This window comes from Oryx dammah, unplaced genomic scaffold (assembly GCF_014754425.2).
Source record: "Oryx dammah isolate SB20612 unplaced genomic scaffold, SCBI_Odam_1.1 HiC_scaffold_29, whole genome shotgun sequence".
NCBI lineage: Eukaryota > Metazoa > Chordata > Mammalia > Artiodactyla > Bovidae > Oryx > Oryx dammah.
In genome coordinates, this window is record NW_024070213.1 from 95,784,969 (window position 1) to 95,799,380 (window position 14,412).

Sequence of the window (14,412 nt, forward strand, 5' to 3'; positions counted from 1 at the left end):
TGATTAGCTAACTGTGGGCTTTTGGAGTAAGACACCAAATAAGAAATTTCTTTTATTTCCTATAACTCAATGTTCTGTAGAAGTTAGAGGTGTATGTGTGTGTGTGTGTGTGTGTGTGCATGCTAAATCTTCTTTTCATAATGGCTGTTAGGTTTTGCACCTCAAAAAGCACAGCTTTTACATAAAAACAGTATCACAGCTATGAGAAGAAAAGGAATATAATGACAGGTTTTACTTCAAGGAAATATAAAGATGGAAGGCACATTTTTGTCACAACAGGGGATAAAATGAGGAGGATATTAAGAGACAATGAGTAGAGGAAGAGTGAAAAAAGTAGCAAATAGTGTGAAGAAGTTTATTGCAAAACAGGTATTCATGGTTTTCTTTAATCTCGTACTTTTTGGAGCTATTTTGTGTTGTGATGAAAGTTTTAGCTGTTTGAATAAATTGTTGAAATGACTCTGTGTTAGTCAGAAGTCTTCAGGGCAGCCATGGAGATATGATGCACAGACTTCCTTCCAAAAAAACCAAAAAGAACTGACAGACAGAAGAAGTACAGTCAATTCACAGCTTCCTGGTCCAGGTGCCTTCAGGCTATCCCAGTCCCAACAGGAGCCAAGGCTTCAGGTTTCCAACACAATGCTCCGCCCTGGAAAATGGCAGTGGAAGAGAACCTCAACTTGGAGGCAGAACAGGACTCCCGCAAAGCAGCCTTTCCAAAGAAGCTTCCTCTGAGGTCAGTAGAGATGTTCTGAGCTGCGCTGCTGTGTGAGGCTCACCCTACCCAATCCTCTGGCTTCCTTTCTCTCTGTGACCAGAGCCAGAAATTCATCACAGTTGGAAGGCTTTCGTTGGATGTTCTTGCCCCCTTTGCCTTTTTATGCTTTGCGGATTTTTTTCCAATACATTTTTTGGGCATTTGGTTTTTATGCAATCTTAATGGCTTCTGCTTTCCAAAAGAACTAAACTGGCATGGCTCACACTGGAAGCAGTTTATGGTTTCAGTGAGTAAGGTGGAGTTTGGCAACTGGATCATTTGCCACCTACCAGAAAATGAGGATCCCTCCCCAAGAGGTATATGGATCATGAATAGTCTCTGGCTCAGAGCAGCAGTTCAGTTGATAAACATTTCGTCAGTGGTGACTTTGGTGAATGTCTCATTGAATGTGAATTCCCTAGCTAGGACAATATTCAGGGATTTGAAAAAACGTGGTGCAAAGAACCGGTTTAAAGACGGTGGAATGGCTGATTATTAGTAAGTTATACTGTAAATCTATAGAGAGTTAATAAGAAACTGAACATGGTTAAGAAATAGCTCAAATGTCAGTGTGAAAGCATGAAGGCTTCTTGGGTAGCTTATAAACAGTTTCTTATCTTTTGCAAAAGGAGAGTACACCTAGCTGGAGAGAAAATTCAGCATCTGATATTTAGGGTCACTGAACTGCAAAGATGATTCAATGTGTTCCGTTGAGGAACATTCTTATGATAAGGCCAGAGGTCTGCTTAGGAAAAGTTGGAGCATGGATACATATGATGAGTGCCTCTAGGTGAATTCCCCCAAAAGGCTACAGCCCAAGTACTTGCAGAGTTGGTCCAAACACCTCTGTGAAGAGCTAGACAGTTTCCCTTGCAGGAGGATAGTTCAGAGGTTGCTCCTACAAAGGTACCTCCCTCAGGATTTGCCTACCTTCTCTCCTGGCTTCTAGGCTGAAAAGTATGGTTAAATTCCAGTATTACCAAGCAGTGAGATGGAAATGTACTGGAACTACTAAACAAGAAAAGAAATAATTATCCTGTGAATCCTCAAGAATTAGCCTGTCAGGAAAGGATCCTTGGGATTGGATTTTCAGAGTATGTGGTCAACAGCTCAGGAAGTTCATGACTGAAAAGGAAAGAATTTATTGACGTGGAGCCATTCCCTTGAAAAATGAGATTTAATGTTCTGGTAAAAATCTCAGAAAGTCTTGATAATATTAGAATTCCTGAATTGCCAAGCAAGATGGAAGAGGCGTGAAAAGGAGTGAAAGACTCTGGGAATGATCTGCTAAAGGCTGAAGCTGAAGCACCAACTTGGAGTCAATGCTCTGCAAAGAATGTGTGCAGGCTGAATGGACCACCAGTGCCGCAGAGAAAGTCCAGAGACAGAAAGGCTGAGGGCCATATGTCTACTGCGTCAGAAGTGGGCTTTGAGAAACAGAAATATATATATATGTGTGTGTGTATTTATATGTGTATATATATTAGTCTCTGCCCTCAGTTCCTGGCACAATTCTTTTAATTTCCTAAGTAATAAAAATGCACCCAGGAACATCTTTTGTTTTAATATTTCACCTTTGACCATAGTTCCTAATATAGAGTTCCTATGGGGTTGCAAAGAGTCGGACACGACTGAGCAACTGAACTGAACTAGACTGAAATCCCTTGAAATTTGCCAGGTGATATTTGCATCTTTTGTTCTAAAGTGAAAGTGCTAGTTGCTAAGTCATATCCAACTCTTTGCAACCCTGTGAACTGTAGCCTGAAGGGCTCCTCTGTCCATGGCATTCTCCAGGAAAGAATACTGGAGTGGGTTGCCATTCTTCTCCAGGGCATCTTCCCAACCAGGGACTGCCCACATTGCGGGCAGATTCTTTACCCTCTGAGACACCAGGGAAGCCCATGGTTTAACAGAAGACTCTTAGGAGGCTCCTGAATGGGAGCTGGTCACCAGAAAGGCCAAATCATGATTAAAAGCTTGAAATCTTCAGACTCATTCCTCATTCTCTACAGGAGAGAGGGGGGCTAGAAATGGAGGTAATGATCAATCATGCCTATGTGATCAAGCTGCCATAAAAATCCCCAGAGTACTGTGCAGGGTCTAGAGAGCTTCAGGGAGGTTCAGGGAGCTCACTGCCTCTCTTTCCACACTCTCTCTTATGTATCTTTTCCATCTGGGTGTTCATCTGCATGTTTTGCCAAGTCCTTATATAATAAACGCAAACAGTGACTGTTTTCCTGAGTTCTGTGAGCAGCTCTAGCAAAGTAACTGAATGTGAGGAGGGAGTGGTGGGGGCCTGATTTAGTGCCTATCAGTTAGAAGCGCAGGTGACAACCTGGACTTGCAATCCTCTGAAGGGGTGGGGGCAGTCTTGTGAGAAAGAGCCCTTAAGCCGTGGACTCTTATCTAAAGGTAGATGCTGTCAGAACTGAGTCAAATTGTAGAACACCTAACTCAGACTCGCTTGGTGGGTGGAAACTCCCCACCCATCTGTTGTCAAAAATGTGTGAGTGTGGTAATAATGTGAGAATAAAGAATAAACTCAGGAGTTGTGTGGGGTTTTTTTTTTTGTTGTTTTTTACATAGGTTAGAAGGATATAATATGTGACCCCAGGTGTTTGCATCAAACTCAGTTCACACTTGGGTTCCTCCTCTCTGCCATGAAAATAGCAAGTCCCAGAGAGCAGCTGCTTTTTCAGTCTTGAATGATAAGATGTGCAGTAACAAGACCCAGTTAAGCCCTAGTACTCCCTGGTGGCTCAGAGGTTAAAGTGTCTGCCTCCAATGCAGGAGACCCAGGTTCAATCCCTGGGTGGGGAAGATCCCCTGGAGAAGGAAAAGGTAACCCACTCCAGTATTCTTGCCTGGAGAATCCCATGGATGGAGAAGCCTAGTGGGCTACAGTCCACAGGGTCGCAAAGAGTTGGACACGACTGAGCAACTTCACTTCACTTCACTTCACTCATGTAACATAAACAGAAATGAAATGTTTATGTCATGTCACTGATATTTTTAAATTGTTTGTTATTTCACCCAAAATTGACTGATATATTAACCAAGGTTTGAATTGAGGGTGTTGCAAAGATTTTTTTTGAATTTTATTCATTTTTTTCTTTTTAGTGACAAAAGGGAGAAAATAATAGAAGGTTCACCTTTGTTATTCAAAATGTTATAGAATTTTCATTATAAAAATCTTGAGTAATGAGCATTTTACATTTCTGTTTAACTAGACAGACTGCATTACTCTGCCATGATATTTCCAACTTAAAAAGTATTTCATGAAGAGTTATCTATCTGAAACATGCAATCTCAAAAAATTAAAATATATAATATGGGCCTTTGAACAATCAATAAAGCATTTCAAAGGTTATTATTTTTGCAGACTTGGGAATTTCTTTCATTGTAAACCTCTTCAAAATTCATTTTCATGAAAGATAGCCCTCATTTAGGTCAAAAATGGTAAACAATTTTCATTCATTTAATAATATTTTAAAATACTAAAAAATAAACTCTCAACCAATTATATTTTTAGGAAGATAAGGACAGTACTTCAAGTGATAGCTAATAAAGGTGTACTTTAAGGTAAACCAGAACATAGTAGATAGCATAGAATTTTAGTTTCTTAACAAGATATAACTTAATAATCATCACAGAAACTATTTATGTATGAAACTTAAGTGAGTAGCAATGTTACTTATTCCTTCAATCACTAAATAAGAAAAACAACAAAAGAATGCCATTGAGTAATTTGAATATTTCTTTCCTGTAGGGACAAGGAAACTTTTAACAGAGTTGTTTTTCCAGTTGCTTTCATCAGATTAAAGTTGGTTCCCACTCTGCCCTATACTCTTTCAAAACCTTGTGACCTAAGTTGAAGCCAAATTTAACATGTCTAAATACTACTTAAGAACTTTTGCTTAATGTTCCCAATGCACTTTGAGTTTAAAACTTGAAACCCAACTGCTTGAAGTTCAGCTCATAGCAATCTCCCATGGTCACTCCTGAGGAATTCTTTTTGGTCCTTCTTTTGTTCCTCCTTGTTTCTCTATAGAGTCTTCTTCCTGTCATACACACACTATGTCACCAGCCTAGTCCTAGTTTGCCAGGGAATTTCCTGGTTTCAGACTAAAAATCTGGTGTCTTCAGAAACTGCTGAGGCATGGGCACACCAGAACAGGGGGTCAGCCTTATCCATCCAAATCCAATTCTGCCTTTAATAGTAGATAGAATCTGCAGTAGTGTAAGAATGAAAGGAGGGAAACAATAAGGAAGGGTCAGTTCAGTTCAGTCGCTCAGTCGTGTCTGACTCTTTGCAACCCCAAGGATTGCAGCACGCCAGGCCTCCCTGTCCATCACCAACTCCCAGAGTTTACTCAGACTCATGTTCCTTGAGTCAGTGATGCCATCCAACCATCTCATCCTCTGTCGTCCCCTTCTCCTCCTGCCTTCAGTCTTTCCCAACACCAGGGTATTTTCAAGAGTCAGTTCTTGGCATCAGTATGAAAATAATAGTAAAAATTTAAAAAGAATTAGGAATAGGAAGAACAAGGAATAGAAGAAGAATAGAAAAATTTAAAAGGAGTTAGGAATAGGAAAAAAGAACGAAGGAAAACTTCTACCCTGTTAAAAAATGAGTACACTTCCCTAGGCAGCCAGCTGTTCTCAACTCATTGTCCCCACTGTCTTCTCCTCTCACTTACACATTTGGTCTAGCAGCTTCTTCTGCCCACCCTACCCATCCCCCAACCCTTTCTAGAAGAAGTGGTTGAGAATATTAGCCCTGAAGCCAGAATACTTGGGTCTAAATCCTGCCTCTGTCAACTGAGTCTATGTGTAGGTGACTTGATCTCTTTGTTCTCATAAACTCGGCATGAAAGTAAAACCTATCTATGAGTTGTTGCTAAAGGAGGTAATACATGTAGAGTTGAATAATCCACTACATTATTACTCTTCTCCAACTCAGAGATCAAGGCAGAAGGTAATCAAAAGCTTTTGCACTCAGTCCATGCCAGGCTCTGATGCTAGGTACCTCACCACCCTGTGGCACTGTTTCAATGAAGACCTGATTCTGAGTTCTAAGCAACTTACACATGAACTCTTGGGAAAGAACCTGCTCATAAGCATGAGATTGCCTATGGATCAGGAGCAATTTATACTGCACTTGTCATTCTCATGCTTTGTTGCTGAAGCTGATTATATCTGAGAGTAAAAATCTGGCATAAGCCATTTGCTCATGCATTTTTAATTTATGGACTCAAGAGTTTGGAATAACATTCAAAGTCACAGATGCTTATCTGAACCAAACCCAAAATATTTTGAGGTTTTCATATCAGTCATAACCATCAGAGCACTATAAAAAAGAAAAAAAAAACCTTCTACAAAATTAAAAACCAGACTATAATTTACTTTTAATATTTATGTTGAGAAAAACTACCTTTAAATCTACAATCTATACTATATCACATGTATAGATAGGTTTATAAATTACTGTGCGTCGATGAAACTTGGGCAGAATAATGAATAGTCCCCTTAAAGGGGTTCACTCAATTATTTCAGGATATTTATAATCTACAAAATTTTTTAAATTTCTTAAGAAGACATAATCTTTAGGTAACAAAGACAAAACCCCAGGATACTTGCAATGGAACTGAGGATGTTGGAAATAAACAGAGGTTTTTCCAGGCGCTCTAAAAGATAATTTTGAGTAATTCCGGTGGTAGACCAGAGCAATGGGTAGCATGGAACCCAAAGCTAGTTGTATAAGAATGATAGATAAACATTGTGACAAATATGTGTTAAAATTAGTGGCAATCCAGTCCACAAAGCTAAATAAATTTTACTGGATAAAGCAAGCACAACTAGAGAGTCCAAAGAATGGAGCTTGATTAAGTATTCTGAAGATTGATCTGGAAGGCCTGTGGGCTTACGGACAGGTTGTTGTTATTTAGTCACTAAGTCAAGTCCTACAACCCCCACTGACTGTAGCCTGCCAGGTTATATCTCCAATAATATTTGGAGGTTAGGAATCATTAACTGAAACTTCCACATATTAAAATAAAATACCATCATTATTTTTTACTTGGTCTTCAGCAAATACATGTTTTAGATTTAAATATAGATATCATAGCTAAAGTTGACCTGATCTTAGGTGGAAGAACATAAACAACAAACAAACATTAAGACCTGACTAATGTATTAGGAAAGACAATGCTATCTGTTCTTCACTTAAGATGGGAATTTCAGGAGAAAGAATCGAAAGACCAAACAAGAAATGACTGAATTTGTATCTGTGGCTACATTAAGCCAAAGTGGTACTGACAGTGGGAGAGAGCAGTCGACTTAATAAATTCTTTACTGTTTAATTCATTTTTAAAAGATTCCATCAAAATAAATGCATGTGTAGGCAGAACCATCAATTAACTGGTGAATCTTTAAATTCCTGCTGCTGCTGCTGCTAAGTCGCTTCAGTCATGTCCGACTCTGTGCCACCCCATAGACAGCAGCCCACTAGGCTCCTCTGTTCCTGGGATTCTCCAGGCAAGAATACTGGAGTGGGTTGCCATTTCCTTCTCCAATGCATGAAAGTGAAAAGTGAAAGGGAAGTCGTTCAGTCATGTCCGACTCTTCGAGACCCCATGGACTGCAGCCTACCAGGCTCCTCTGCCCATGGGATTTTCCAGGCAAGAGTACTGGAGTGGGGTGCCATTGCCTTCTCCTAGTGAGTTGTTTTCAACATGGACAATTCAATATGCTCGAATTTGTATTTTGCCTTAAATCCTTAAAACCAAATCCTTCTGTATCAGCATGCCGACCTCTCCCTCACCACCTCCATGTCCCACCTCATTCTATTCCCTCTCATCCTGGTCTACAAAGACTTTGCACATGCTGTTTCGTCTGCTTTGAAATCCCTTCCCTCTTAGTCTAATCATTCCTAGGGACTCTAATTTTCAATTTATGTAACTTCTAACTGCAAAGCTTTCCCTGGACTGTCCCAGAGTTTCATCTATAATTCTTCTAGACTTTATATATAGGTCCATCATCAGTAGACAATGATGTGATTGGCGTCTGTTGTACAAGCAACCTTGAGCCCTTCTACCACTGCAGTAAAAGGTCTGTTTGCTTCCTTCCTTTAATAGAGGAGGAACCTCAAAGAATGGCAATTACTAGTGTTTCCTGATGTGGTGTCTGACATACAGTAGGCCAGGGATGAACAGAAAGTTAGTTTCAGCTCTAGTATTGATTCTGTTTTCCTGGTGTGGGTTCCAGGAGCTCTTGTAGAAGAGGATCCTGATGTTGAACTTGTTCTAAGAGGAAAAGAATTCCATGATCAACTGGTGGCGTCTGCCACGGGAGCAAGAAACTGGAAATGGCAGAACATGTGCCTCACCTTTGCCTTTTTACCTAGGCATCCTGTAACTATTCAGAGAATGAACACAGAAGTTAAACAAATAGTAATGACACCTGCAATTTATCCAGTGACATAATTTAATAGATGAAATATCGTTTTCCAGCTCTCAGAGCCTCTGGTCTAAATGATACAAAATCCACTGAGTACCTCTTATGTCACTACTTACTCCATTATAGTTTTGGATACAGGTATTTCTTTCCCTTAGAAGAGAATCTGAGGCTCTGAGTCTGTACAGACAGTATAGGTATGCATAAGACAATTGCTGTCTCCATCATATCAAATACTCAGGGAGTCGGGTTTCTTCACTGATTTGATTTTACACAACCTGAAGATTACATGATCAGTCAGAAGTAGGATTTAGATGCTTTTATATTTGCCCAATAGAGGGACCATATAATTTGTAGTTCATACTGGAACACTTTTGAGAATGAATGGAATGATATTAATAATTACACTGCAACAAGACATATAAACCAGAACCATTCTGTGAAATCTGGGATGTATAGTTACCCTACCCTTTAGAACCACAATTCTCATTCTCCAATAGGATATACTGACTTATTTGCTTTATATAGACCTAAAATTGTACTTTACAATGGATTACCTGTGGTTTCATGGGGCACTGTTGAGAAGCTTCTCAGGCTGCTTCTGGGCTTCACAGAAAAGGATGCTCAGATCCACCAGTAACCAAGATGTGTCCTGCTAACCATGTAGCCACCCCTGTGATTCTCTGGACTTCAGATTTGTTACCTACTGCTTTCAGTTCTTCGAGGAGGAAATGGCAACCCATTCCAGTGTTCTTGCCTGGAAAATCCAATGGACTGAGGACACTGGCGGGCTACAGTCCATGGGGTTGCACAGAGTTGGACATGACCAAGTGACTGAGGACACACACACACACTTCCCGTTCTAGCTGTGCTTCTTAGTATCTAGATTCTTTGTCTATCCATAATGTCATAATTGGACTTCTCTGTTGAGTTACTTACATGATTTTGTAGCAGCAATTCTACTAATTGCAGAGAAGGAACTTGGTTAACTGTAGAATGGCTAGGGCTTTGGTCTTGGCAACCATGAGGTGCACAGCCATGGTTTCTTGTCTTTTACATCCTTTGACCTTCACCTCCTGGTGTCCCAACCATGACCAGTTTCTCCCTGACAGCTATAACTGACTAAATCCTAAGAACTTATGTAACAATTAATCTCAAAATCTAACTTCCAAGTCAGTGCTCCTTCTAGAGCCTGTGGTTCTGTTTCCAAAATGAACAATAAAACATAAGTGCTACAGGTAATTCTGAAAAGAGGAGAACTTGAAAATAAAAACTACTCAGAAGAATACCTCAAATATCAATTTTGTTCTGGCATAGAAGAGAGAGCCTGAATGATCACCAAATCCCTCAACTTAGTGTTTGTAAACCTGTTAAAATGTTTATTAAATGGAGATTAAGACAATGAAAAATCCTTGTGAATGTTTTGAAAAATAGCACAAAAATGAAAATGACTTGCTTTATTAATGCTAAATGATAAACACCTAACTCCTTTATAGGACTGCCCTGAAGATCAGATGAAGCAACCAGTAATATTGTTAGAAAATAGGAAGTATGGTTTCGGTATGATTTAAATCTCAGGTATGCAAGAAATGACTTTTGTGTTATTCTTCTTAAATTAACCCACTTTTAACTCCAAGACCCAATTCCAACATAATGTCAAGGATTTTTGTAGCCTTCTCAAAGTAGTATCAGAGACTGGGGAAGTTTAAATCTCCCTGAACACAGGGAAGAGATTGTCACATCCCAGCTAACATGGTCTATTTTGATTTTTCTTACTACCCAAGAGATCCCCTTGAGGTCTGGTGTCTCTCACACACTGTCTAATGTTCTCCGGTGGGACTCTCTAAAGAGGTGGGACCCAGGGTGTAGTCACAATTCCCTGTGTCCACCTTACTCGTGGGGGCTTCCAAGTATCTAGTGTTGAACTCTGGAGTCATCCTGCCTCTCCAACATTCCTCCAGGGACCAGGGCTCTGGTTTCACTGCCCGGAGGCCCACCGTCAATAAGAGTCTCTTCTTAATTATTGGAATAGGCCTGGGAACCAAAGCCAGAGAGGCTTTCCATCTTCTGCTTCTTGCCTTACCACCCTCCTCTCTGAAGAGACGAACCTGAGCCACAGAATCTGTTACTCCTTAGAATGGAAGGCAGAGGTGCAAAACAGAAGGGAAACAAGGGAGGGAAATAACATTTTTAAAGCACATTTTATGCAGACGTTCATATAAGGCTTCATAGTGATAATACGTTGAGGAAAGAAAGTGGCTTTACTTTCTGTGAGGGATACTTTTGGCCTGTAAGAAGAGGAGGGAAGGCATTTACTCTGTGCATCTGACCCCAGTGTCAGAGTTGCAGTGGCAGACAGGAGAGGATGTTTTGCTTTCCTTCTTTTCTCTTCTCCTCTTACAGAGCACCCTGACACAGGACAGCTGTCAGGGCTGGGGCTTGAGCAACTCAGCTGCTGATAGGCACAGAGGGACAAGGCACAGACTGCTCGCCAGCCTCTTCCGCTGCAACCACCCATTCGAAACTACGTGATGGACACTCCCTCTTGGGTAGTGTAACTACACAGCTGGGGCTGAATTTCTTTAACAGGCTCTGAGCCTGTTAAAACCAAGACTATAAACCTCACAAAAGTACTGCAAGTGAACAGTACTTTCTAGACACGGAATGCTAAAAACTACATATACACAGCTCTCTGGGGATTTTGTTGTTCAGGAATATAATTTCTAGGTTTATCTTCACCCATAGGAAACTATTTTAAAGTGAGTGCAAAAATGGTATATTACCTCTCTAGTTTTTGCTTTATTTGTTAGGAGAAGAAGATATGCCTCTCTGTAAACCTCTTTTCTTCCATCCAGGTTTTATGGCAAAAGATTTATTTAGGCTCCTAAACGCAGTAGGAACCAACAATTAGCAAATGCAATATTTTAAAACTATGCATTTCCTTAAACAGGTAACTTTTAAAGAAATATTGCTCTCTGATTACACCTGATCACATAATAAAAGTGTAATTCCATTTTACTGTGATGTTTGATTTATTTAGGTCTTTTGTGTCACACCAAGAATAAAGGTTAAGGCTTCATTCAATAATCATTTATCAGAAAAGCTATACTGAAGACAAAAATGCATTGAACCTGTGGTTTCTTGGAAAGAGAACAAATGCACAGATAATGTGTTTGCAATCTGTGCTTCCTTGTCAACAATGTTCTGGGCTTAGTAAAACTGTACAGGTTTCCTATTCAAGAAGTTAAAGCGTGCATCCTTGTGTATTTCCGACAGCTTGGAGCCTATGGAGCATCACGCTATCTTTGAATTATCTGCTCAATAAAGCCAGTGTAGAACCTTGAAATGGCTTATGGGTTCCTATATGTTATGTAACATTTCCAGTGGTTACTGTAGCAACACTTTGTCCTGTACATTTCAGTTCCATGTGAAGTAATCTGTATTGCTACAGGATACATGTCCCATGCTGATGATCATAAACCATCCTTAAGGGTTTCAAACACTATCTCCCCACTCCCTTTTGTCCGACCTGAAAGGCACTTACGAAGCCTATTTTTTCCTTTCATTTAAGATTAAACAGAGAAGACACGAAAGAGGTTCGTCAGCTGTGCAACAGCGACCCCTAGAGGCGAAATGCCTTGCCAGTGGCCAAAACCTCTCAAAGCTCAAAGCTTCTGCCTCAAATCGAGTCTTGCTTTATTGTGTTTATCCCAATAGCTATCACAGTATTAATCCAGAACTGCCTTTATTTTGAGAACAAGAGGTATTTTTTGCTGCCTAGAAACCCAAGTCCAAAGTTTCGAGAGCTTTATTACCTACTGTCTATGGTATATAAATTTTTATCTTCTCTTTGTGCGATCTTTTAAAGGTATCATGAATGAATTACTTTCTATTTATCAGAAAATCAGCGTAATGACACGTTTGTGCATAGTCAGAACACAACGCCTTTGATTTGCTTTTTCCTTGGGCAGAAAAAAAAGCTTGGAAAATAATGTAAAATATCAGAAAGAAAGAAAGGAAAAAAAAAAAAAAGAATCCTAGTACTCTTGCTTTTCTGGGTTTGCAAATGTGTGTAGCTCATGCTCCGGGATGATTCATCTCCTGAAAGCCTGAGCGCGCCATTTGTTTTGTAGATTTCACTACCCCCTTTGTTCTGCTTCAAACCTTTCAGAGAGCTGCAATGCATTATTACCTTGTTAAATCTCAACCAAAATCATTTCTGCAGCCTGAAGCTGTTTTGACGTGGGTTGAGCATCTCACACACAAAAGAATTGCTTTTGTTCCCAGAAGCTCTCATTGGCTGAGCGGCCTTTTCACCGAGCCAATCAGAAGCTAGTTGTTAGGCTTGACTGGCTATTTTTAGCCTCACTCTCAAAAATACTTGGTCTGGGAGAGGGTAGGCTGCAGAATGAAAGTAGCATAGTGAAAGCTAACAGCTAAGTACATTTTGCCTGTCGCAACGTGTTTGGCATTTTTCCTTTAATTACTCATACGCTGTTACATTAGCATGTGTTTTGGTAAACAATAAATTTAGGAATAGAACTACATTTTCTAGTTCCAAATTATCCTTTTGGTAAAGAGGCAGGAAGTCAAAGAAATAGTCACTATTCCTTTTTTTTTTTTTTTTTTAATCCAAAAGCATCTAACTATTTCACAAATACACAAAAATATCAGTTATCATACACAGAACACTAACGCTTTTTTTTCTTTGAAGAATTTCTATAAATTATCATTTCGAGTTAATAGAAAATTTAAAGGGCTTGCTCATCATGAGTTTAAAAAGGCATAAAGTCATCCTTTTCCTTTGACCTTTAGAGATGTATATAATTGTCCGAACGAGTATGCACATGGTGTGTAGCAATTAAAATCATAAATATTCAGTGTGTTTTATGCGTGGCAATTAAGCGTTCTTTTGATCGTGTTCTTTCATTTGAGCCATTATTCAGTAGGCACAAGAGTATTTTTTTCCCAAATGCACTTGAAGTGATGAAGCATTAGAACACAGATCTTCCCGACCCAGAAATTGAACTGGGGTCTCCTGCATTGCAGGCAGATTCTTTACCAACTGACCTATCAGGGAAGCCCACATAAGTTGTTAATTATGTAATATTATCAGGAAATGAAAATTGTCAAATGAGAAAATTCAGCTCTGAAACCGATTTTCCATCAGCCATCTATCTAACTAGGCAAGAAGGAAGCAGAGCTAGACTGAACCAAAATTTCATAGCATAAAGTAATTTTATTAACAGGAAAGGAGACTTCCTGAGAGCAGAGGGAGAGCAAATCTATGTCTAATTCTTTAAAATATGCTGAGGTTGTAGATTTCCCAATATTTATTACTCAGGCTTGGACTGTGAACTCATTTGCTGTTGCTTGCTTGTTTTAAGAAAATCCCCTTTTACTTCTGGTTGCAAGAGATCAGAATGCCATTACGACGTATAATAACAGGGAATCTGTAATATGAGTATATTTATCCGGAAAACTGGAAGACTTCAAGAAGGAGAAAAGATTTAAGATCCAACCCTGGGATTGCATAAGTGGTTTGTGATGGTCTTCTATGAGCAAGGATGGCCAAGTATACAGCAGGTATAGGCCAAGTGATGCAAAAAAAAAAAAAAAAAAATTCTGCCATAATGAATGGAACACAAGGAAGTTTTAAAAGTAAACTTTCCTTACTTTAAGTGGTACACAATATGGTATTGAGGGGATATGTCTCCTGGGTTTATGAAGATGAAACTCAAATAAGGCACTTTGGGAAGGCTTATCTTCTTTTTCCAACATCAGTTTGGTGCACACTGGGACAGATTTTAAGAAAGCAGCTATACAATGGCTCTCAGGAGTTTAGCTAGGTTTTTGTAGACAACCAGCTGCTAATAGTTTAATATGCAGTCTTAGTAAATTAAAGCAATCTGATCAACTGAGACCCAGTGAGATTCTTATTTGTGTGTCATGGCATAGCATGTTGAAGCCTAGCAGAAATTAAACCATTGTATTGAGAGTTGGACCATAAAGAAAGCTGAGTGCCGAAGAACTGATGCTTTTGAACTGTGTTGGAAAAGACTCTTGGGAGTTCCTTGGACAGCAAGGAGATCAAACCAGTCAATCCAAAAGGAAATCAGTCCTGAATATTCATTGGAAGGACTGATTGCTAAAGCTGAAGCTCCAATACCTTGGCCACCTGATGTGAGGAACTGACTCCT

General features: G+C 39.6%; 1 non-coding gene across 1 annotated transcript; it reads left to right on the forward strand.

Annotated features, from left to right (window-relative positions):
* Positions 1-3,505: 3,505 nt before the first annotated feature.
* TRNAW-CCA lies at positions 3,506-3,577 on the forward strand. The gene has a single exon. It is a non-coding gene; the product is annotated as a tRNA-Trp (tRNA).
* Positions 3,578-14,412: the final 10,835 nt, after the last annotated feature.